The 25,684-nt window shown below is 34.0% G+C and overlaps 1 protein-coding gene across 6 annotated transcripts in view; it reads left to right on the top strand.

Moving 5' to 3' along the window:
* The window catches only part of Sesn (Sestrin), a 211,291-nt gene that overhangs the window by 1,896 nt on the left and 183,711 nt on the right, over positions 1-25,684 (top strand). The window contains exon 1 of one of the 6 annotated variants that reach the window (XM_011063587.2): positions 3-4,697. The exons of 2 other annotated variants lie outside the window; for them this stretch is intronic. The gene's annotated coding sequence lies outside the window, so the exon portion shown is untranslated. 3 more of the 6 variants (XM_011063586.2, XM_087413538.1, XM_087413539.1) reach the window with 3 other exon arrangements.

Genomic DNA, 25,684 nt, shown 5'->3' with positions numbered 1-25,684 from the left:
GGTGTCTAATCCTGTCGACGGCGCTTTTTACGAAATTCCCTCCCGTGACTGTACACTCGTTTACACGAACGCGCGTACGTGTAACGTGTGAGTGTGTGCGTGCTGTAAGTGTGAGAAAGAGGGAGACAGCTTGAGGTTATTACAGCGGTCGCTCTCTCTGGGTTCAGCTGGGCTCTCAGCTGATGCACCGACCGACCGACCGACCGACCGATCGGTTCGCTGCTACCGTAGCTCGATTTCGCGAACGTGATCGTCGTTGACGTTGACAGGCCGCGGTAGATCGCTAGAAACGCTAATTCATCTGGGATTCGTTGTTCGCCGATTACGTGGCCCGCATGTAATTTACGCGTGATAGAGGAAAATTACAATTTACTGATTTAGAGCCGTTGATCAACGGCGGACGCATCAACGCGACCCCCGCTCGTATCCGAAGGTACGACAGAATCGGAGAGGGGAAGAGGGTTCGGTTTAAACTAGGGTTAGCGCTAACCGAGGTCGGCGGAATCGAACGCTCTCTCGGCATCCTGTAATGAATCGAATTGCGTCGATTTAATGTCGGGTTTGTGTGACAACAGTTGTCCGTTCTCACATTTGAAGTGTATAATAGTTGTCTGAATAACGCTTTCACGCAAAGCGTCGGATCATTTTTGATTATTCGTGAAAAACTTCATCGTTCCTTTGTTCTCAATTCCATCACCCAGAATCTTCGCTCGCGACCGTTTTCTCGGTGATTAATGCCCGTTTCCACCAATGTAGATTAACTTTAATCTCACTTCAACTTATTACTCTTCATCCTTTCTGGTTTCCTAAAAATTAGGAAAAGATGAAGAATAAGTTCAACCGAGATTAAAGTTAATCTGCACGGAAAGTATGATTTTGCTGAGGTATCTAAAAATTTATCTGGATAAAAATTTGAAAATAATTTTGTTGGACCATCAACAGAATTATGTAGAACGAATAATGAACAATATTGCAAAAGAAATTGGTATTTTAACAGTTATTTTGAATTCTATATAATTATTTTGATAATTTTTTCTAGTTTTGAAAATTAGGAAAAGACGAAAAATAGGTTGAACCTATATAAAAATTAAAGTTAATCTGCACGGAAAGTATGATTTTGCTGAGGTATCTAAAAATTTAGCTGGATACAAATCTGAAAATAATTTTGTTGAACCATCAATAGAATTGTGTAGAACGCATAACAAACAATATTGCAAAAAAAATTGGTATTCTAACAGTTATTTTGAATAAATGTATAATTATTTTGATGATTCGTTAATTTTTTCTGATTTTAAGAATTAAGAAAAGACGAAGAATAGGTTGAATCGAGATTAAAGTTAATCTACACGGAAAATATGATTTTGCTGAGGTGTCTAAAAATTTAGCTGGATTCAGATCTAAATTTTGTTGGATCATCATATTATTTGTAGAACACTCAAGCATAATGAACAATATTGCAAATAATTTTTACATTTTAGCAACTATCTTGAGTATTTTACATAATTACTTTGGTGGTGCAACAAAATTATTTTCAGATCTATATATAAATTTTTAGATATTTCAGAAAAATTCTTTTTGTATATTGATGAAAATGAGCATTTATTCCAAAATACTGTGAAATACTTCCAAATTCTGTGACGATTAGAATTATTCTCTAGGATGATTATTATCATTATGAATACTTGTAATTTTAATTTTATTGTAATTGCCAGTGTAATTATCGTGCCATGAGAATCTTTAAATTTAATTTGCTTATATATTATATAAAGTGTCGCTCCTTCAATTTTATATTATCCTTTAAAAGAGAATAAATTCTTGTTTTGAATATATATTAATAATTTTTTTGTAATAAATATATTTTAAAATATTATCAAGAAAAAAATATTCTTTGTTAAAGATAATTGAGTCTTAAAAAAAAAAAGATAAATTAAATAATCACTTTTCTTAATAACAAACTGAGATTTTTTGTGTGTAAAAATTAATTTTATTCAAGAAAGTATTGCACCTCTAAAACCAAATTATAGTAGTTCAAAAATTTGTTTCGCGATTAGATCCGTCTGCTTTAAACTTACGCAAAGTTCAAAATTTTTTGAATTTCACTTTCGGACTTTCTTTGTCAGATTTATCATCTCGATCGTCTATCCTTTGTGTTTATAATATCAAGAGCATACAGAAATAACTCACTTCTCCCTCTTATATGGGTACGTGACACTTTGTGCATCGACGATTTCACCTCGCGAGATTCTCGCAGAACGTTGATTCCCAGTGTTGACCTCGACGATGCGTCTACCATCGACGTCAGTACTACCGGATTGATATCTTTCAAAATGGACAATCGCGGGAAAATTTGTATCTATTTTTAGCAATCGATACGTGATAAATAAATCACCTCTAGAGGTGATTATAAATCACCTCTATACGGTATAGGTTTTGCTAAAGTCTAAAAATTTAGCTGGATACAGATCTAAAAATAATTTTGGATCTATAAAAATAAGTAGGATACTCGAATTGATTGCTAAAACTTTTTATAGCATTTTTCATTATGCTTGAGTTTCTCACATCATTATTTTAATGGCCTAATAAAATTATTTTCAGATCTGTATTCATCTGAATTTTTGAATATTTGAACAAAATCGTTCTTTCCATGTATATATAACATGATTATGAAATATTATAACGTATTCAAGTTAACTTATTATTGTATCCTCCATATATGAAATGTTAACATAATCGAGTTAAATTATTAAAAGTTCGGTCTTGTAAAATAGTTATCGAAAATGTAGAGATACACGTTTATTGCATTTTGAGGATCAAATTACTTGCAGTGTTACGACGAAAAGGTACTTCATCAAGTAGCGTGCTTAAACTACATGAATCGGTATTACACGGTGCGCATAATTGCACAGGTGAGAGACTCATTCATCATTCGCATAATTTTGACCATCAGAACAGAGGCAAGATTTAATCGCGAAGAACTAGAATAATCGTGTTGACGTGATAATATAAAAAAAACATATTCATCGCTCGCTACTTGTCTAGCACGGATCGCACGCTCTAATCATGAAATCTCATTATGAATTTCTCGCTTGAGAATAAGAGAAAATAATTCGCCGACGACCAAAGTAATCTCGTGTAATGTCGTTCATTCTGAAGTGGCTCGTCTTTATGCTACTCTTGAGAGGCATTGTCGAGAACGACGCCGTATACATTGCGCGAATTTAATTCTGAATCCTTATTATAAGATTTAATTATGCGGGGCATTCCGCGTTATTATTGCATAAACCATTCAAATTATTTCGCGCGAGCTAAGCATGATAGAAACAGTCGTATCATAAAGTATTCTTTATTCTTGCGTTCTTTATTCAACTTCAGGCGTATCAGATAATAGAATTTTAATAACTCCACTAGACAATAGAATTCTAATTTATGATATGGATATAATATAAAAATATCATGAAGACGATTTTCCTGAAGCCTTCATTAGCTAGATACAGATCAGAAAATAATTTCGTTGGATCATTAATTAAATAATTATATAGGATGCTCAAGCTGATTGTTAGGATATGATATAACATTTTGCAGCGTTGCTTATCATGCTTGATAATTAATGTTTATGTAATTATTATAATTCAACAAAATTATTTTTAGGTCTATACTTAGCTAAATTTTTCCATCTTCCCGTCCAGTATTACAAAAATATATTGAATACTCATTTTGCGAGTTTTGGAAAATAATTAATCTAAATGATGAGAGTTTTTGTTGTTTACGATGTTATATTTACTGTTGTTGTTTCATAAAAAACCCTTTCATAATTCGTGACGTAATACGAATTTACGTGGAGATTATCTTTCAGATTTTACGCAATATACATTGCAGTATAATCTAAACATGTTATCGCATCTGATTGGAAAGCGCGAACTCCTTCCTCGTGAGAGGTGAGAGCTTCCTGGAGGGCGTAGGGATTCGCAGCGAAAGGGCAACGAGGACAACGTTGTCACGGCACCGTTATCGTTCGCATCGTCAAATCAACTCGACTTTTCCGCAAAGTACCACCACCGCGCGTTGCAACGCCAACGTCGAGGTCACCGCGCCCGGTTGCAGCTGAGCTTCCAGCTGACGAGCGGAGGCTGCGACCAGTTCGCCATGCTCCTTCCTCCCCTCCATCTGTATTCCTCCTCCCTCTCTCTCCCTCCCTCTCTCCCTCCCTCTCTCTTCCTCCGTTCTCTCCGCACGTTTCTTTTCCATCAGTCACCTCCTCCTTTTTCCCTTTAAATCACCTTTCACGTGCTCCGCGCGATTCTGCCTCTCCGCCGTCGTCTCTCTTTCCCTCCTCTCCTCCTCCTGCTCTTCTGCCTCTGCCACCTCCTCTTCCTCCCCCGCTCGTTCGTCCTACCCCTCTTCAGAAGTTCATATTGTTCGTCGCGCGCGCACCGCCGGGAACGGCCGACTTCGTTGAACCAGTTCCGAACCGTTTCGTTGGCGCGTCTCTTCGGCACGTTCCGCGTGACGGCGAACGCGCGCCGTCTCGAATGACGCGATCGAGCGCGAGGGAAAAGAGTGCACGTTAATTCGGGGTGCAAAGAGAAAGAGAGCACGCGCGAGCTGGTGCACGAGCCTAAGTCGCATTGTGATCCTTGCGAATTCGCCAGAAGCTGCTTTCCAGCTGTCGTCTCTGTATTAATTGCCATCACTGCAAAGTGAGAGAAAAGTGAATCTTTAGTCAATGTTTCCACGGCGTAGTTTAAAGAAGTTTCATCGAACGACAAAATGTGAGAGATATGTTCCGTGAGATATGTTTACTTGTCAGTTATTTTGCTTATCTATTCGTCTATCTATATTTTAATTTTTCATAGTTTATGGTGGTCTACCAGCTACCAGAAGTACACTGTTAATTAGCGTCAAGTTTAATCTAATTTAAGTCGCCACTACTCCTGTACTCAATATATCGTCATTTTAAAACAATGCTGAGGAAAATGTTTGGTTGAAAATGGACAAATCCAGAAGATTCTGATTATATCAATCCGAATTTTAGTAGATTTACTCATCAACTAGAATAGGTCAACTAGAATTTTAGTAGATTTACTCACAAAATTTTCTGATTACTAAAATTCTATTAGATACTTCTACAGAATCGTTTTTTTCATGTAGATTTTAATCAAATAATCTATCATAATAATTTGCTAACATAATATTTAAATTTATGTTACACTGAGAAAAATGTTTAGTTGGATTAATTAGAATTCTGTTTGAAAACGGACGAATCAAAATTTTCTAAGTCTACTAGAATTCTAGTTGAGTGAACCAGATTGATATAATCAGAATTTTTGGTTTATCCCTTTTTAACTAGACATTTTTCTTTTCCTTTTTCTCAGTATAATCACATTCGCAATCCATTCGGGAGGCAAAACATTTAATCGCGTTTTGCATTTAGTCTTTAGACAAAAATCTTACCCTACCTCACGAGCGAGATAAACGACCGATCATGTTCACAAAAGCCTATTCTATGAAACGCGATAAAAAAGGCGGTAACGTCGACCGATGGTTGGCGGAATTGCGATACTTCTGGAAATCTAAACGACTCGAAATTGCGAGCTCGCCGTCGTGTACTCGCAAACACGCGATTTGACGTTTCAAGGCTCGCTCGTAGGTTAGACAGCAACTTTGTAGCATAGTATTGCATAAAGAAGCTCTGCTTTCGATTATTTATTCGTTAACGAGTCTTTGCAATGGGATATACTGAGAGAAATATTTTATACATTTCTCAGTGTACGATAATTTTATCTTATTCTCCTTAATTCTTATTGCCCGTAATTTATTTATTATACGCGAAATTAATGGATTTAACTTGCGGAGCTAGTTTAAATGAGCCTGATAATAGCTTTTCCGGTTGGCATGCACGTGCACTATTAAATTCGAAAATGGAAATTCTCTTGTTATTCGATATTCGACGAGATCCGGTACTCGAGCAAAGTGAATTGATCAGCTTTACTGATCCGTTTCATCGACGTTTTTAAAGTATCGTGAGTTAGCTTACGCGCGCGGCGTAGATCAGCCAGAAAGAAACTCTCCGCGCAGTTAAATTGATCGTAATTGGGCTGCCGTCGGCGGCAGTAAAATGTTGCGATCCCGTCGTTCGACTGCGTTTTATCGTCGCAACAACCGGTTGCATTGTGGATCGCTTCGCTCGTAAAAACGCCGATTGTATGGGGGCCCCGATCTCTCGGCTAGCGGAGAAGAAGGAAAAATGTACGGACCGGTATTCTCGCTGTACATTTAGCACTAAACGTTTGCCGTTCATGCTTCGAAGTTCTTTTATTTAATATGAAACTTGTGCTCGATTTCAGTCAACATCAAGTTAGTTATTTTAAATTAGATCTATTTGAGCGAAAGAAAAAGAGGGGAGAGAAAAGGAACATATAAAGTCTAGTAGATAAATTAAGAATTAATCGAACTGACTGAGAATATTTCTAGACATAGACCAAGAGAAATAATTTTGTTCAAAATTTTTAAGATACTCAATTTAGGACACTCAATTTGTCTTAAACATTTTTTGACGTTCTGGCAATCAGTTTGAGTGTCCTACCTAAAAATTTTGATAGTCTGACAAAATTATTTTCAGATCGTATCTGGCTAAATTTTTAGGCAATTGCATCATTAAATTATCCTGTATATGATTTAGATTCTATATGGATTTTGAAAAAGAAGTTGAAACATTAATCATATTGTATCTATGAGAAAATATACAGCTTTAAGCATTTTTACATCTTTATAACTTTGCTCGTAACTGTTGTCGTTTTAAATATTTTTGTGTGTTGCTAAATTTTTAGATTTTTTTAGCAAAATCATTCTTTTCGCAGTACTGTTTTTGTTTATTTCCAAACTGCTTTCTTTGTACCGGAGATACGGCGATTACTTATCGCGGTAGAAATTATGGTTCTCATACAAAATGACACGTCTCACGCCACTTCGTCGATATACTAAATAATTCAAACTTCTCCACAGGAAATATACCTGTTTCAGTAATCTCGTTACTGCGATAAGCACTGATTGCCGTTACATCGCGCCGGTAAACCTACCACCCCGGTCTGCAACTGTGTTACGCGACGACACGCGAGAGTCGTAAAATCAACAAAAGGGATTCAATTCTAGGCCTTTTCGTGCAAATAGAATTGTACTGTGGATTCAATTTTCTGTTACATCACGTTAAAAGGTGAAAGAGAAAGCAGTATTAATGAGCTATTGAAGAAAATTAAAAATGTTATTTGGAATTTAATTTTATCTAGGCGTGAAAATTACTCGTGCAAGTCACGCGCTTTGAGGATTATAAGATATTATTTCGGGAAAACACTTCGTCGGCCTTCAACGTGATGGAAATATATCCTCTCGACTCCCTCGGGTACCCGATAACTTCGGTTATGTAACGCGGATTGCAGTGCTTCAGTCGAGGGTTAATACTCGTTCGCGGGACAACTTAGCTAAAGTTCATTATCGCGTTAACCAATTCATATCACACTGGCGAGAAGCGAGATAATGATTCACCTCAATCTTTCGCGCGAGTGTGTGTCATAACTTTTTTTATAGTAATTTTCTTAGTTCTTTCATAATCTTTATTAAAAAGTTGTCATAAAAGTATACATACTTTCTAAATTCTGTGAAGTGTAATCTCTAAAGTCTTGAAAAAGAGCTCAATTTTCAGTCCTTAAGAGTGAGATTTCACTCGTCAGAGTGACAATTCACTCTAAAAGTTTTACAGAGTATGTATATATATATATATATATGAGTATTTAAAAAATATGTGACGAAGATAACCGTTGATGAGATAAATTTATAATTAATTAAATTTAATCAGAAAAGGGAAAGAGAGAGATAATTGAGATAATTAATGATTCAATAAAATGATAAAAAACCAGTCGACACCGTAATAAAAAACATGTTAAACATGTAGGATAATATTTATCGCGTCACTTTTGGATAAATAAAATATGGAAGTTCACACAGATCGACATATTTAATAGCTTATACAAGTACAAGCCGTTATAAATGCAATACGTATATACCTACACTGCATATACAATAGCTCTTTTATTTTAAGACTGTGCTTTTAATACAGGAAGGTCAGGAAGATAGAAAGAACATTAAGTTTCTAATAAAAAGTTTAGAGTGTCTATTTTTTAATAAGAGGAGATCGCAGTTGCAATCATAAATCAGAATGATCATTTATATTGACCGTTCACTGACGATTCTATCACTTTTAACTTTTTCCTCATTACTGTCTTCTAACAGCAAAGTTTTTACGTAAAATTCATTTCAGAGTAAAATGATTGACGATTATTGAATCACTTTTTTTAAAAAGCATTTTATTTTATAAAAAGACGGATTTTTCTGGTTATGTTTTTATATCTAGAATAAAATGGCAATAAAATATATTAGTTGTTTTAATATTACCGAATATATTGTTTGAAAAAATTATTGAAATTTGTTTGAAAATGAATTGTTTGAAAAACAAGTTTTAAAATATAAGAAAGCTTCTTAAAAAGTGGATAGATTTATGTACGGAAATAAAACACATCACACACACACACAGCTGTGTTTAATATTGTATGTAATTTCTAAAAAAAAAAAAAAAAAAAAAAAAGTTTTAGAATATGAGAAAATTTTTTTAAAACAATTTAAAAAATGGTTACAAAAATTCATCTGTACATTAATATGAGAATTATATATTAACGAGATACTTTCATAAAAAAAACCACTTGTAATATTTCACTTCTACAACGAATGACTAATGACTGATTCAGCTTGGTTTTGCAAAAGGATCGATTGTCCAGTATTGCTCAACCGGTCGGTCATTCACTGGTGCATCTATCGTGTGGTTGGTGATCGGCGTTCGCTCGTTCGTTCATTCGTTCGTTCGCGATGCAAGCATTTTCGTTGTTGCTAAGCGGCCAGATTTCTATGCGCGTTGCGAGGTTGCATTCTGAGAATCTCGGCGTTGAGAGTCGCTGGGGTTAGCACCGTGGCGGGGAGACCTCCGGTGTAAGCATCGCAGACAGCGAGGCGCTGCTCGTGCAACGGCGTGTGTCACTCGAGAGATTGAATAATCGCCGCGTTCCGCGCGATTCGAAAAGTGCAATCGATATCGGTACATTCGCCAGCATACATAACGGCCGATAACCGATAACGGACGTCATCTCGATCGACGTGCGTGAATGCCTTGGTTATTAGCTCTCGGCTAAGAAGGCAAATAGAAAGTTCTGTAAAGTCTGTGTCGTGCTTGTCGGAATTAAAGATCTGCAACGCTTACACATGTGCAACTAATTTTAATAAGATGCACGATGAAAGTGCTATACTATTTTTATAACTTTAGTTAATTTTGTATCTCACACAACAACAGACTAGGTTTAGATTTTGTAATTAAACTGTTGCAATATCTTCATCTGAGCTTTTTTTTATATGATTAATGATCGCCAACTATGAACGCGTTCTAAGTGTATAAATCCTGTACCATATTTTGCGTGTAATTTTTATATTATAAATTATTTAGATAAAAATATCCTTCCTTAATTCGTCCTTAATTCGTTAAATTTAGAATTTTATTATAATTTTATTATAATATTCTATATTTTACGAAAAATTTTTGCCGCGTAATTTTGGCCGTAATGTTTGTAGATTATTCTGCAATATTATTACGTATATATCGTTTATTCCACTTGTTGATGCAAACGAATTAATGCACTAAATTCGAAAGTGGAATTAAGTATCATTGCACGCGATACAAAATTTGTGATTTATTTATGAGAGAACTAATTGTATTATCAAATTTTACATTCCACAGTTTCGTCTGATACATTAATATAATATAATATATTATATATAACAATACCATGTAAGATTTACTTGTGATACATTTTTTTATCAAGAGTGAAACATTATCCTTGGAAATAAAACATTTTTCTTATTTGCGTATTATTATCAAGCGAAAAATTCTCTCTCTCTCTCTCTCTCTCTCTCTCTTTCTCTCTCTCTCTCATGTAATATTACAGAGAATAGCTTACGCATTAGAAACCTTCACGGTTTATCTATTCGTGTACTTCTATGGTTACATTGAAAGGAATGAATATGGAAGTACGAAGTAAAAGTCCAGTAACGTCGAGAGATGAAGTTATCAACTGTAATATCTATATTACCATATTCGTATGGAAATACGAACGTGCTGCATCGCGTTCTAATTAAAACGCCCCAGGTATCTTTCGCTTTCGCTTGCTTTCAATATAAATTTCGCGCCATCTTGGATAACGATCTCATGCACCTTATCAATCTCTTTCATTTCTGGGAACACGTCGAGAAAACGTGATTGTAATAATTCAGCACCTCCTTTAAGTACCCATTCGGGCAAGTATTATTTGAGACACGCTACATACTATTTCGTCAAAATTAGATTGATATCACGTTAAAATAAACAATTCTTTGATTTATCGCTCATATAGATATATATCTCTCTATTTTCATTGCTATTGACGATTTCTTTAACCCAAGAATGATCATCTGTGATGTTTTTTTAACTCAATGGCGAAAAATGTCAATTGTTCTAAAACATTGTTTTGTATGGATATTATTTAACTGAACATATTTTCTTTTTTTTTTTTAATAACTATTTTTTACAAACTTTTAAATATGCAATTCATCAAAAACCCAATAAAAAAGCGTTATATGAAAATCAAAGTTTTTATTTTTAATATATGTTTGATTTTTATTTATTTTTTTTTCGGAAAATTATGATTAAATTCATATCCATAATGTTCTCAAATATTAATAAATCAGAAAACAATAATCAATATATTGTTAATAATAACAATGATTTTAATTCGTATGTAAAAATACCTCAGGTGACTCGTTCATAAAAAAAAAAGAATAAATAAAAAAAAATCAGGTGACTCTCGGATTAAAAGCACTGAATATGCGCTTGAATATTTACGTGATGTACAGATTCCATTGTATTTCAAAGATAAAGTTGATATATCTTTTTTATGGCTATTCCGCGATTATGTGAAACGAAACGTGTCCGCAATTCGATCGGATCTTCGCCATCGGCACAGCGGTGGCGGATCTTTTGACAAGGAAACATATCGATTCACGCGTTAACGTTTCGCCGAGGAGCGAACGGGCCGCCCACTTATCGAGCCCGCCAGCTCTCAAGGCCTCTTCTCACCACGAAAGGATTTTCGTAAACAAAATTTACGGTCATTGAACCGTGCCGTACCGCGGTGTGTTGCCCCCCATCGGTTGGCGCACGCGAGAGATCACCGAGGTTAGCTCGTTTATTCTCGCTTGAAACGCGATTAAAGTCCGTCGTCTCAGCCGAATCGTTTTGCTTAGGTTTGAATTGCGTTCCGCGGTTCTCTGCTGCGGTCTCGCCTTTCTATCATCTCTCCTTCTGCCTATATTTGTCGCCGTCGGACATTATGATACAACTAATTTGATTATGAATACAATACGGCTTTCGACATTCATCGGAATTAATCTTTCATTTACAATGATCAGTCTTGCAAAAATAAAATCTTTAATTTATTAAAGGAGAATATATTTTAAATAATTATGTATGTCTGATATTATTTTAAGAAAATTATCATTTTGAGGAGATCGAGAGATATGTTTGAAATTACAATAATATTACATTAATTACGTGGAATATTTAATATTTAGGTTGGGTTTAATTTTTGTGATATTATTATTGTCGTGCTGACAGCCTACTTTGTGTCGGCCGATAAATGAAAAAGAAATACAGTTTTTACTATACGCTGTTTTAAAGGTATTATTCTGTGACACAATAAACTGATACGTTTCTTTGTGCATTACAATTAGAGCGTAACGTTAATGGCGCTAATTCTAGCGGTAATTCATTGTTATCGTGCTCGTTAGCACTCGCATTATTTTAACTTTATCACTGCTCTGTATGTACACGCTTTGAAAAATAGCGAGCCGTATGCCACTTCCACATTTATTTTCATTTATTTATTTTTATATGGATACATTTTTCAAACTCATTAAAAGGGATTTCTGCGAAAATACGGGGATTTAATCATCGTCTGAAACAGTCGAGGAACGATGAGACTAACTAGAGTAGAACGCGCGAGCATCTTCGTCTCCGCGATGTTTCCCTTTTTCCACGTTTCGTCCAGCTCGTGTTTTTCGAAATTCACGTAACGTTATAAACGCCGCATATACAACGATGCTTGGGAACAGGTTTGAAACGAGAGGCAAAGTTCCAGAAAGCGCGCATTCAGAATAAAATTCGTCGCTGTAGGTACTTGCCGACTGTGGCGTTAAGCAATTTCCGAGGTAACTCGCGACATTTCGTTCGGAACAATAGCGAGCGGATAACGCGCGTCCCCGATGCATATTTATCAGTTGTCATGCCCGATAACGATCGGTTGATTTCTTAATTATCCCCGGTGCTTATACACGCCGGGGCTTCTCGTTACGAGATGTCATGTCATTTTTCGCACGAGCGGACGTGGATACATTGCACCTGACTGGTCTTAAAAAGGAAACGGGAAAAATATCGCCGTAGATACCGAGTGATCTGTTGGGCCACATGTATGGTATAATTTAACTGTTTGCGTTGAATGGAATTGTTATCTTGGTCGCATAATGAAAATATACTAAGAGGAGAGAAACAAATGGATGGCATTACCTTTGCGTAAAACGGCGGCGCGGCGGGTCATAAAATATCAGGGTCGTGCGAAAATTTCCGCGATTCGCCATTCGATGTTTACAAGCGATCGTTGATCCCCCGTGTCCTTTCTCACGAGAGATTCTTGGGAGCGTAGATGCATCGTTTATTCCCCATGCAAATCGCGTGCGCTAAACGGTAGCGCTATCGTGAGGAAGAAAGTAAATCTCTGTAATCGCGTATTTACGATATTTCCACTCATTCGTTTTAAATATTTTCTGTCAATTTCTTCGCGTCATCGCGCGGTTTATCTGCATACATACGTAAGTTATTAAAATCTCAAATATTTCCTGTTTTCCATCGCTCTCCATTTCATGTTCCAATTAGCAATCTAGCTGATAATCTGTTTGATAAGCGATAACACGGTATAATTGCTAGAGAATGAGTGAACTTTATATACTTTTGTACTTTCTCGACAATAACACGAATACTGCATAGAAACGCAACGAATCTCGCATGAAAGAATATTTGCGCGAGACGCTACGAGATAGTTTGATAGATCGTGGAGGGAAAATGCATCGGATGAATCGCATAGCGCATAGAGAAGCTGTGAGACTGTTGCACTAGCAGTGTACCAATTCGACCGCTATTGCACTCTATGCAGTTGCTTGTGCTATAGCTAGCAACACGTAGTATCTATCGTCCTTTTTGCAAACATCGCTCTCCATCTCTCTAGCGTATGTACTAGCTTTTCCGATACTATCCTCGACGAGGTTTCGATGGCAGGAAACGTTTGACTTTTTTTAATTCGTCATGTAAATAGAAATTATATAGAAAGTAAAGGACTTAAGAGGGAAATCTCAAACGGCTTTAAGTCCATCTGTTTAAGATGTATCGATTGTAACTCTTGAGACTCTCTATAACTAAGAATTATAAAGACTGAACTTTTTTAAGAGACACATTGATTGTGTTTCTCACATATGCGATCTAGAATAAAGACTCTTAATATACGAAATACATTAGTTGAAATATTTAAAAATTTGGGTAGATACAGATTTGAAAATAATTTTGTTAGATGTTTATCAAAATAATTATGTGGGAAAAATGATAAAAAATGCTACAAAAAATTTTGATATTCTAGCAATCAGTTTAAGTGTTTTACTTAATAATTTTGATAGTTTAATAAAATTATATTTTCAGAGATCTCTCTCTGTAGCTTCCTAAATTTTTAGGTACTTTAATAAAACCGTTCTGTCCATGTCATACAGAGTGTTTTGAAATTTGTAAATCGAAATACTTTTTGCTAGGAGATTCTCGAAAAATTAAATAAAAAAATAGATATAAAATTATGTCGAGCTAAAAGAAAAACGATGTGAAGAAAATAAAATAATATGTATTAAATAAAAATAAAGCTACAAACACAGAGTTTCGACCCCAATTGAGTCATTCTCAATGTTAGACACAAAATATTCAAATTCTGAACGGCTTAATTAGAATAAAATATCAATTGTAGGCTCAAAAATAATAAAAAAAAAATACAAACTAATAAACAAACGTAAGGTCGCTGGATATTATCATGTGATAATCAAGCTAATATATTATCATTCTTTACTTTATATTTTAAATAAAAAAAAAAGTTATTTGTGCATTTTTATTTCAAACAATATTTGAGATATAAGAGTTTAAATGTGATCAATTACAGACTATATATATTAAACAATCATTTGTATGTTAGTGAACACGCTAAAGTGCACGCAACTAATACTTCTACCATGTATACACAACTTACGACAAATGACTGTTTAAACATAGCCTATAATTGGTCATATTTAAATTCTTATTATCTTACAAATTACTGCTTAAAATAGAAATAACTTACTTACTTTTTCGAAAACTTTACTACTATAGTTATCTTGTTCACAAATTTCAGGACGTTCTGTATGTATGATATTTAAGTGAATTATTATTATATGTCATTTAGATTAATTAATTAACAATTCTCTGTTATATATCAATTATATTAATTATAATAGTTATATTAATTATAATAATGCAGTTTCTACATTATTATATTTTTGCAGTTGCAAATAAACTCCACAATCACTAATAATTAATATTGCATCATTCCTTGCGGACTGTCGATATAATCCTTTGGTATTACATGCGAAACCGTACTCGATTGACGATCATTTCATGTTATATTTTACGGAAAAATCAGAGCTAGATCTTGATTGAAGCCACCACATATTTCCCGCGTTGTAGAATCGACTAGGTTTTTTTATTCCGCTGATGGCGCGTTCTTTCACGAATCTCCAGCAGAGAAGTCGAACTAACGATTCCGCTCGCAGACACGCCTGCTTTTCACCTATTTCTCTTTCTCGTTCTCGCATTCTCCGACGAGAAAAGTAGATGGAAGATGAGATCGTACGTATAATTAGAAAGTATATGTACGTACTCACTTGGTGGAGTCCGCAAATATCTCGCCAACTCGCGGAAAGCACTGACTGACAGTAGTTAAGCGAACGATTTATTTGCACTTTTTGTGTGCACTCCTTCCTCAATGCATTTATGTGCGTTCTCGTGATTCCTGAATCACTAACTTCGTTGAAAGTTCTTTTTTTTTTTTTATTACGTTAGATGCCCTATTTCAACAAACTTTGAATTTCAGATCGCCATCAATAGCGGTGTATGTTAATCAATTTAATTTCTTCATTTTCATACATATTTTTCCCTTTAATCTCGCTTCTTTGGTTTCTCTTTATTCTCGGCGCTTGTGAGCTAAAAAAAAAAAAGACACCTATCGTAGTAATGTGTAATGAAATTAGCGTCTGGTAGAGACATTCTGTCTTCGGGAGTATGAAAATTCGTTGACTCGATTATAGGGACCGATGAACACGTTCGGTCGATTTGACTTAACCGAGGGAAAAAGGCTTGTCTCTTCGCGCACGAGTTTGTATAGGGCAGACTGTTGTACACAGTACACAGTCTGGCCCTTTACCTACGATAAGTTTCTCGTCGGATCGTTAAGTAAATAATATGATGAAAGTGATTAAAGAGGGACAAAATTAGATCGTAATTAATTTAATTTATCTAGCTCTGATGACCACACCACACACATATATCACAATATGATACCTTATTTAAACCGCTTAAAAATATAGAATTTTACTTCTCTTGTATTATATCAATTCTTGTATTATATCTATTGTTTTTTCTTAATGCGACGGGCATCTTGGGATTTAATTAAGTCAAATGAAGATTAATCTACGTTTAATCTATATAGAATATTCTATAACCTATATAAAATATTTATAAATATTTTAATTCTATCTACTAGCTTTGTAATAGCAGTTTTACCTCGCCACTTGCGTTCCACTGCGTTATATGTTTCTCTTATATTTCTTCTTGTCACTTAATTTGTAATTTTGTTATGTTGTGTAAAGATTAAAGATGTAAAGATACCTTGATATTCTAATCTGTCAAAACGCATATATTAAAGCACGGGTTTAAGGGAACGCGCCTTAAAATCCATCGATGTGGATTACACAACGGAACGCGCTATTCACGCATAAACAACGTACGGCGCACCTTTCATACTCCTACATCTCTGCGGTGCAATCGATGACTGAACGGGGAGGGGCCATCTTGCTTGGATGATTTACTCAAGAGATCTTTGACGATTCTCCTGCCGAGAGAGTTAGTTGACATACGCCCGTGTGCATGCACATTACATCACGTGTTTAACGCGATATCTTTAGCAGGTCAACTTGTTTATATACATACGATCTTCTATTGATAACTAAATGTTACAGAATAATAAACGTTTTTTCTGATTAAGATAGCTGACTTTTCCGTCATTGTTTGTAACTTAGGGTTGTGACTTAGGTTTTCAAATTCTCATGCCTTTCTCTCTTACATATCTTTTTTACAATGTACATATTTGGGAACATTAATTTTTTACAATAAATTTGGGACATTAATCGTTGAAATTTATTTAGCTCTATCTGGGATCAGATATATATTATATAATAATGTTGAAAAAAATTAATTTCTTAAACTTTTGAAAAAAAATTAATTTTTTAGCATGAATTACTTATTAAAATATCTTTGAATTGAATTAAAAAAATTTTTTAACATTCTTTTAAATCAAGTCTAAAAGGGTTAAACGTATATTATCAAAATTATGTCATCGCTGTGAACTCTATGTCACAAAGATTTATAGGCAACGCAATTAGAAATATTACTCTTCAAAAAGAAAAAGAATATACACATATTTCGGTATCGCGATTTCATTTCAGGACGATATTTGCTTAGGCAAATAGCATTTCGTAAGGAAGTGAATATTTAGAAAACACTTAAATTATTTATATTTGATTAAAACGCTGATTCATATTTATGTTCATCGCGAATTATTTTATATTAAATAGATAGTGTATATTCTAAATATCGTGCATTTCCTTAATTGTAAATATTAGTTGAATTAATATTAATTGAACTGAAAATATTTAATTCCATTTCAGAAAAAATGTCAATAGTTATTTAATTATTATATATTTGTATAGAAGTAAAGAGTTATGTTTATATTTTCAAAGATGTGCGAATATATACATGTCCAGAAAGATATCGTTCTTAATTTAATTTTAAGCAGATTTCATTTTCGCAGAATTTTAATTTTACAATTAGCTATTAAAATTGACATTTTTTTAATAATGTGTGCGCAACTTTTATAAATTACTAGGAACGTTTTGTCCAATTTTCTATAGGAAATAGTATGTTTTAAAAGTTTGCTAAAGAATTTTTATCCGAGAAAAAATGCGCAAAGAGTGCTCTATACAGTATATATTTAATGCGAACAATGTATCCACTCTGCACACAAATTAGCGAGATGAATACAAACTACTACCTTGAGTGCTCGTCCGGCTGCGTTTATTAAAATTCATGAAAAGTCAATTAGCCGATTAATCATGACACGCAGAGTGCTCCTTTAGGATGCAAGAATTACCTTGCCTGCCTAAACGCGGCATTATATCGTCCGAATGCGTGAGTAAGCTTCAATCCACAACTACCTATCATGCATGTATATATCACATCTTTATTCTTCATTATGTCCATGACGTAAATGGTCTATACATTATGGTTGCAAGATTTATCGTTATTATATAATAACGTATCGCATGATAGAATTATATATCATGATGTTAAGGCCAATGTTGATGAGTTAATATTTTACTTAAGATATAGAATTTAGATGCTAAGGTTTTGTAATAAAATATAATATTTTTAATATAAACATACGTAAGTTATTAATTAAATAATACAATTATTTTTATATTTTTGTTTTATAGAGAAAAACAAAGTTATACTGAAAGATCTTAGAGAGTTTTGTTATTTATCATATTTCAGTGATTAATTTTATAATATTTGTTTGATGTTTTAATTTTTTAAAAGATACAGTCGCAATCATTTTTTACTTTATTAAGTTATAGACATAATATTCTGTGTATATTTTATTCGTGATATATTTTTCTCATCTTTTTCCAAGATGACTATTAATATTGACCTGAATTTGCCGTTTAAAAGGCCGCTTAATCACGAGTTGTGTTCTCCCTGTTTAGTAGCATGAAGGCACAGACTGGAAGGGATCTTGTTTGTTTTTTAATCTTTAATCTACTTTGCCTACAGTTTCATATTACTGTATTCATGTGTAAGGCTGTACGCGGAATGTCATTGACAACAACAACCAACTTTATTCTTTCTGACAGATGATGTAAACAAGTGCTCTTCAAAGGCTTTAATGAACGTCCATATTTTCATTTGTTAATCAAAAATTAACTTTTTAAATCATTTATTTTGTGGTACAACTAGAAGAATTTTGAATTGTCATAATTGTTTATCTCATAGTAAAGAAATTGAATTATTTTTACTTTGATAATTTATTCATGTTATCGCTTTGACGCTCTAGAAAATTTAATAATTACTAGAAAAATTATTCAAGAGAATAAAGTATATTAAATAATGAAAAACAAAGTTTGTCGTGCGAGTTAGTCATCTGGAAAGTTATAACTAACTACAATCACAAGATCTTTTTCATATCAATAATATAATTCGAAATTTCCTTAAATAGTTACTTGCCACCGGTCACGATTCTGGGCCATATCTATAATTTAATACCCTTGTACTCTTCTCGTTCGCTTCGACGAAGACGCATTATGCCTCGCTCGCGTCCGCGAGATCACGCTGCAAGATTTCTCCTTGGCAATCAGGATCGTATTCCGCCTCCCGCTACGTGCGTCTATCTCGGCCTCCTAGCTGAGGTAGCCTCGTTTCCGTCTCGTCTCTCCTCGCCGCGCGTAATACCATTATCTATCTCTCACTTGTTATGCCGCCAACGTTTGACCGGGATAACAGAATCAACGTTGCATTTAGGGTACATACAGATCGGTCAACGCCTTCGTATACGAGCCCCGAGGATTCTTTCCGAATGATTGATGATTAGAATAACGGCCGTGAAATAAATTGTGATGATTGATAAAAAAATGTCACAGCTTGTTTTTCAAGAGACGTAAAAATGTACAATTAGTCACTTCCTCTAACAAAGTTATCTTCATTAATAATATGAGATTTTCACCCTTCATTTGTAATCTAGGTTTTCGAACTTTGATGCAGATTTTTATATTGTTCTGAGCTGTATTAAAATTTGAAAAAATTCCTACATACTTGTGAAAATTTTAATGACGAGTTTTTAATAGAAGTTGGATTTCTTTTATTCTTTACAAATTTAAATTTGTCTATTAGAATTTACAATAAAAAAATTGACTGTGTCATCAAAGTCCTATTTTAATCCCATATTTTATTAGAGAATTGATAAAAAGTTAAACGTGTAAAAACTCTTAACATTATTAATAAATAATTTAACTAATTATTACAATTGTTTAATTTTAATAGTATATGTTAATATTTTTTTATTATTAAAAAGGTATGAAAATAGGCGCTATTAAAGATACAACTATTTGTTATTCTAAAGTACACATTGTTTAATCGGTTTTGGAGATCAGGAACTTGTTAGTCAAACAGAGACCATGCACATGGTTTTTTTCAGTAATGGAAGTAAAAGCCGATATATGATAATTCGTCTATTTTTCAATGATTGCGCTGCCTTTGATCCTTCATATGTATTCATTGCCACCTTATTATTCCATTCGAGTGTCGGAGAATCAATGTTGCATTCATAAAGATGGATCATCACCACTCGGACGTGCATCCGCAACCATTTTGCGGATGATGTACAAATTTCATGCCTGCAACGTAAATCAGAGGATTGAAAATGATAGCATCTATTTTACTCATTTTAATTGTACTCGACTGTACATAGATTTTTAATTCAAAATTTGATTACATTATTATATATCTTATATTGAACCAAAAATTTCTGATACTAATGAGTGAGGAAGGCCATATTTGATCAAGGTCTTACAATTAATGCCTATAATGATATTTTTGTCTAAAATTTTACAATTTTCAGTTCCAGTAAATTGCGCACCGATTATTTGTCGGCCTTGAAACAGTTTCTTGAAAATAAAGTTGGAGTGCGTAATATCACAAATTAGATTGACAAGCACTTAATACTAGAACTTAATATTACTGAAGCTAATAAGCATATTTTCTTTAAAGAATGTAATTGTGCAAAATATCAGGAATTTAAACCTGGCTGGATCTCTCTCATTCAGTGCAGGCAAAAAGTTTGTAATTTTCTTCTTTAAAATAGCTTTTCAAGCTTCAAGTTTGGCATAGTGATACCCAAATCCAGCTAGAAAAATTATGGGATCTCTCAGGCGGCAGCATCGCGCCCACACATTTGTGTGTAAAACTAAGTGATCATAAAATTACCGGATTCTGCGCGTCGCGACGGGAAAAAGTTTGCGATTTTGCGAGGCGAGCAAAAGGGCTTTTTACTTGTTCTTCCGAGTTCATCGAATGTTATCGGCGTCCTCTCGCGTGTCACAGAGCCGTAAAAACCGGATCGACAGTGCTTTTGCAATTCGCGCGCTAACCGCTGTGCGGCATCGGACCCGTAACGGCCTCGCGTACTTAGAGAGTTTTTTGTTGTGCGGCGTGTTATCATCGTACGATCGATCTCGTCCTTCGACAAAGCCGAGTCATACTAGTCATAGCTATCTAGTCACTCATATTATTTGAATTAGACAGGTGACTTTCAGAAATGTATACAGAGAACTTGTATACACCTGATAAAAATTACTTATCTAAATTACGTAAATACGTAGGTTCTTTTTGTAACGAAAAAAAATGTAGAATTTGTTTGGAAAATGAAATATATATTATTTTTACTAAGTAAACAGCGCGTGTTAAGAAATGAATGGTTTTGCGTGGATTACAGATGACACGCTATCGTATCAGGCACTACCTCCTTCGCGTTTTTAGAGCTGTGCACGTTGGTGCCAGGCCATAGCATGTTGGTACGTTCGCTTCGTGAAAATAATCCTGATGGCGCCGTTTTCATATAGCGTGAATCACTTTTCGCAAGATAGTTAACGCTGAATATGCACTTCTTTTCATGAAAGTCGTACAATACGGACCTTACACAGTCAGTAATACTGTCTCAGTATCAATAAATACTGACAATATTGTTGATCTGTGTGATTAATATTGATTTTTGATTATATATACACTGAGAGAAAAAAAATAGTTGTGACAATTATAAAGTACAACTCTAAAATTTAAATACTTGCAACTAGTTTTAAAAAGTAATAAGAATGAATTAAAGTAATACCGAAAATAAAAATTTATAGTATAGTACTATAAAGATATAGTATTCAGTACTATTTCAGTTCTTATTATTTTGTAAAACTAGTTGCAAGTACTTAAATTATTAGAGTTGTCAATTTGATAGAGTTGTCAAAACTAAATTTTTCTGTAGAATGTTGACAGTGTCAGTGATCTGAACGACTTCATTCTCGAACATGAGTATCCTCTACTAGTGATAATGATATTCGAGAATAAAATTAATTCTACTTTACTAAATCTTAATATATATTTTAAAAAATAGTACTTAGCAAATATTTACTTACAATAAATAAATATTTATTTAATAAAAAATGAATTAAATTAATGATACTAAAAATTAATGATACTAATAAATCTATTAGTCTATTTAGAATTATTCAAATAAATAAATTTATTAAAAATATGAAAAGAAAGAGCATAAAGAATCACAGCACAAGATGTAGTTAGTGATATTTAATTATTATAATTAAATGATATTATGATATGATTTGATATTATAATTAAATATCACTAACTACATCTTGTGCTGTGGTTCTTTATGCTCTATCTTTTCATATTTTTGAAATTATAACCACATTTATTTTTTACATTTTTGAAATTTATTAAAATTTAGTATACAATTTTTTTTATAGAAAAAGAGTGCAAATATAAGTGGAGAAAGAAAAACAAAAATAGAATGTGAGTTTTGAAGAGTATGTAATACTGTATTGATCGTAAAATTCACAGATGAGAGAGAACGTGGGAAATCTTTATTCTGTGTATACGATAATCTTGTGGAACTCATGACGAAGAAAGAGCCCATGAATGCATCATTACTCGTATGCATCTCACAAGTTAATTTCATCTGCGACGTCGGCGTCGCCAGGCTCGCAAATAAGCGGTCATTACCAAAGAGAGAAGATGATCTTGCGGTCGTGTACGCATCTCGGTGATCGATCCGATCGTATAAATAAAATATGCTTCTCGATGACGCGAAAAAATAAATTCTTCCTACATGAAATTACAATGGTGTTTATTATTCCGCTTAGTTAATCCGCTTCTGTTTCGTTCCATTTAATTCGCTCGAGCGAGTCGAGTCGAATCGCGCCGCGTGCGACCGTTTTATCACCTCACACGTTCTCCGACGTGCCCTGACCATCCTTATATCCCGAAAGACAAAGCGTATACGGTATATCGTGAATGCACAGCGACTCGTGAGCACGGGCATGCGGTAGCACGGCAGTCGCGACATTAATAATTCAACAAAGCGCGCACATGGAGTGGCGGATTTAGGCTTCTGAGCGTTATAAATATTTAGATCGTCGCGAAGATCGCGGCCGTAAAAATGGAGCCGAAACGGGACGAAAGATTGCAAGCGAGGAGATAGACGAATCAGAGTTAAGGGAGAGAATTATTTGGAATTATTTTCGAAGAAACGAACACACTCAGGTCACGCTATCGTTAGTCAGCGTTGTTAGTCTCACTTTTGTTAGTTTAGTCAGTTTTAATTGACATATTAAATTTGTATTATTAATTAAACATCCAGTAGTTTGCTTGTCTTTGATTTATTTTATCATTTTATTACGTTTTTAAATAGATTTATTTAACATTAAATTTCATTTTTTTTTACATTAAAATAGTTCAGTCGTCCTAATACCTTGCAACCTTATAAGTAAATATAAGAAAATGTAAAAAAATTCTTAATTATGAATTGAATTTTCGTCCAGAGTAGTTAATGGAAGAAAAATATAAGTAGCATTAATCTATTAATTATCTCATTAATTTCTTTATAAATAATTTTTTGAGTAAAATTACATTATGTGCTGATTATTGATGACAAGCGATTACCTTGCAGCTTCCTATTAATTTCCACGAATAGAACGATTACTCAGATAAATACAATAATTGTTGCAATTATTCTCTTACAATACTTTACATACGTAGCAAAAAGGAATGCAATACTGTTATTATCGTATAGTTTTAAACTGGCTTTTATTTTTCATTAACGTGCGAAATCTATTATTTACAATCTTTTGTTTTCGAAAAAAAACATTAGCTCATGTTTTTTTAGTTTTTTATCAATGTTTGGATTGCTTTTGATTAAGTCCATTATTTTCTTGATTATATAAAAGTGAAGCAATTATATGTCAATTAAATCACTTATACGTATATATGTGCGTGTGCGTATGTGTGTGTGTGTGTGTGTGTGTGTGTGTGCATATGTGTGTATCGAATACGTGAATGTACATATTGAATATTATGAAATTTTTTACAATAGTCACTTAAATATATATCTTTGAGATGTACATACATATGTGTATAACTTTTACGTCTAACTTGATAAAATAGGCTAAACGGAATTGACTAGTCTTCAAAAATCAATAACAACTTTAAATCCTTTCAATCTGCCTCCTTTACTTTTAGAACAAATAACGAAATATTAATTCTATCTTTATAAAAAAAATATCCTTTATATATACTAGATGGGGTGAAAAGTAACCTCCTTGACCGCCAGAATGCGCCACTACTGCAAAAAAGTTTATGGTGCCTTGTAGTTCATATTTAGGCAGACATGCCAAGTGGCAGTGCGATACTGCCCTTAGTTTTGTTTTGAGAGCTGATTGTTGTTGACGTGTTTGCGAAAACGATTTTCGTTCTCTCATAAAACATTATTTTTTGAGAGGCAAAACGGCGAAGGAAACAAAAGAAAAGTTGGATAAATATTATGTGGCTAATACTCCGTCAGATTACACCGTCAAATATTGGTTTCGAGAGTTTCGTGGTGGCCGCAACTCCACTACCGATGAAGTCCGCAGCGGCAGGCCCTCCGATGCGGTTACCGAGGAAAATGTCAAAAAAATACATGAAATGGTGTTGGCTGACCGGAAAGTGAAGGTGCGCGAGCTAGCAGATGCTACAAAGATTAGTACTGAGCGAACACGCCATATTTTGGGCGAGATTCTGCACAAGAAAAAAATTTTTTTCATTCCCAAGGAGGTTACTTTTCACCCCACCTAGTATATATATATATTTTGAACATTATTCTCATATAAATATGAACTTATTAATGAGATAAATAGGATACGTACAACTGAGCGATCAAATTTAGAAAATTATATTCTTTCCATTCGCATAAATTGTGATATTTTACATTTATTGCCGGTTGTAAAAATGACTTTGTAGTATACTTTTTGTGAAAGTCTCCTGTATGTGATTCGCTGAGTCTTGCGGTAAAGGCTATAATCAACTGTCGCTGATCGCGGTAAGAGTGCAGTGTTAATATCAAAACCTAAATGCAAAGTGTTACTCTGTGCAGGTTATACTTTGACCTAAGTGTTACCTTGAGACCATCATTAATCATGCAATAACAGGTTTGCAAAAATCACACATTAACATATATGTCCCGGATGACGGAAGATTTGAAAAAATTCCGTTAGCTGATCGACATATTATCTTTGCAATACGCGAAGGATAACTGTAACGCGTTATTCATCTGCTTATTTATTGATTTGGCAAAAAAGAGCTTGATGGATCTGGCGTCAATTAACAACTTCATATCGGAAACAAGAAAGTGAACATAAGTTTGAAAAAAATAGAAACAACATTAGAAACCGTTTTCTTTTCACAGAGATTCTCTAACGGCATATCGCCGCGAGTATTACAACTTATAACTCGTCCGAGGCTTTTCCACGACTTACGCAATAAGAAAACGCGCGTATATGAAATAAACGCGTAAATGTATTTGCGCAACCGCGCTAATGCACCGTGAGACCGAAACGAATTTCTTTCTCGCTTTTACCCTTGTATCGTATATATATTAGCGATCTTTTATATTATATTACTACATCGCAAGCTTAACTGACGTATTATTACCGTATTGATTCTCTTATCCACGTAAGAGTGTATTTCTTATTATTCCTTTCGATATTTCATTCCTTCGTGATCCCTCGATAAATTGCTACCCTGACGCGACCTTTCTTATTTCCTGACCTCGGAACCTTGACCCAGACTTTCTCTCATGACAATCGATCAATCAAATTGTAAACTATCTGAACTATGATATTGATTAATCGCACAATCTTGAAATCCATAAATGATAATTAATTAGTCGTGATGCAATTTTTAACTTGCATCGCGAAAGATTATCACATCCTACGTGCGATTAGGACACTCAGCATATTATTACTCGTAAACTGTTAAGTCAGCTGATCACTTTGAATAATCGGACGTTAT

This window comes from Acromyrmex echinatior, chromosome 14 (genome assembly GCF_024713525.1).
Source record: "Acromyrmex echinatior isolate Ae372 chromosome 14, ASM2471352v2, whole genome shotgun sequence".
In the NCBI taxonomy this organism is placed as follows: domain Eukaryota; kingdom Metazoa; phylum Arthropoda; class Insecta; order Hymenoptera; family Formicidae; genus Acromyrmex; species Acromyrmex echinatior.
This window is presented reverse-complemented; position numbering and strand designations above follow the sequence as displayed.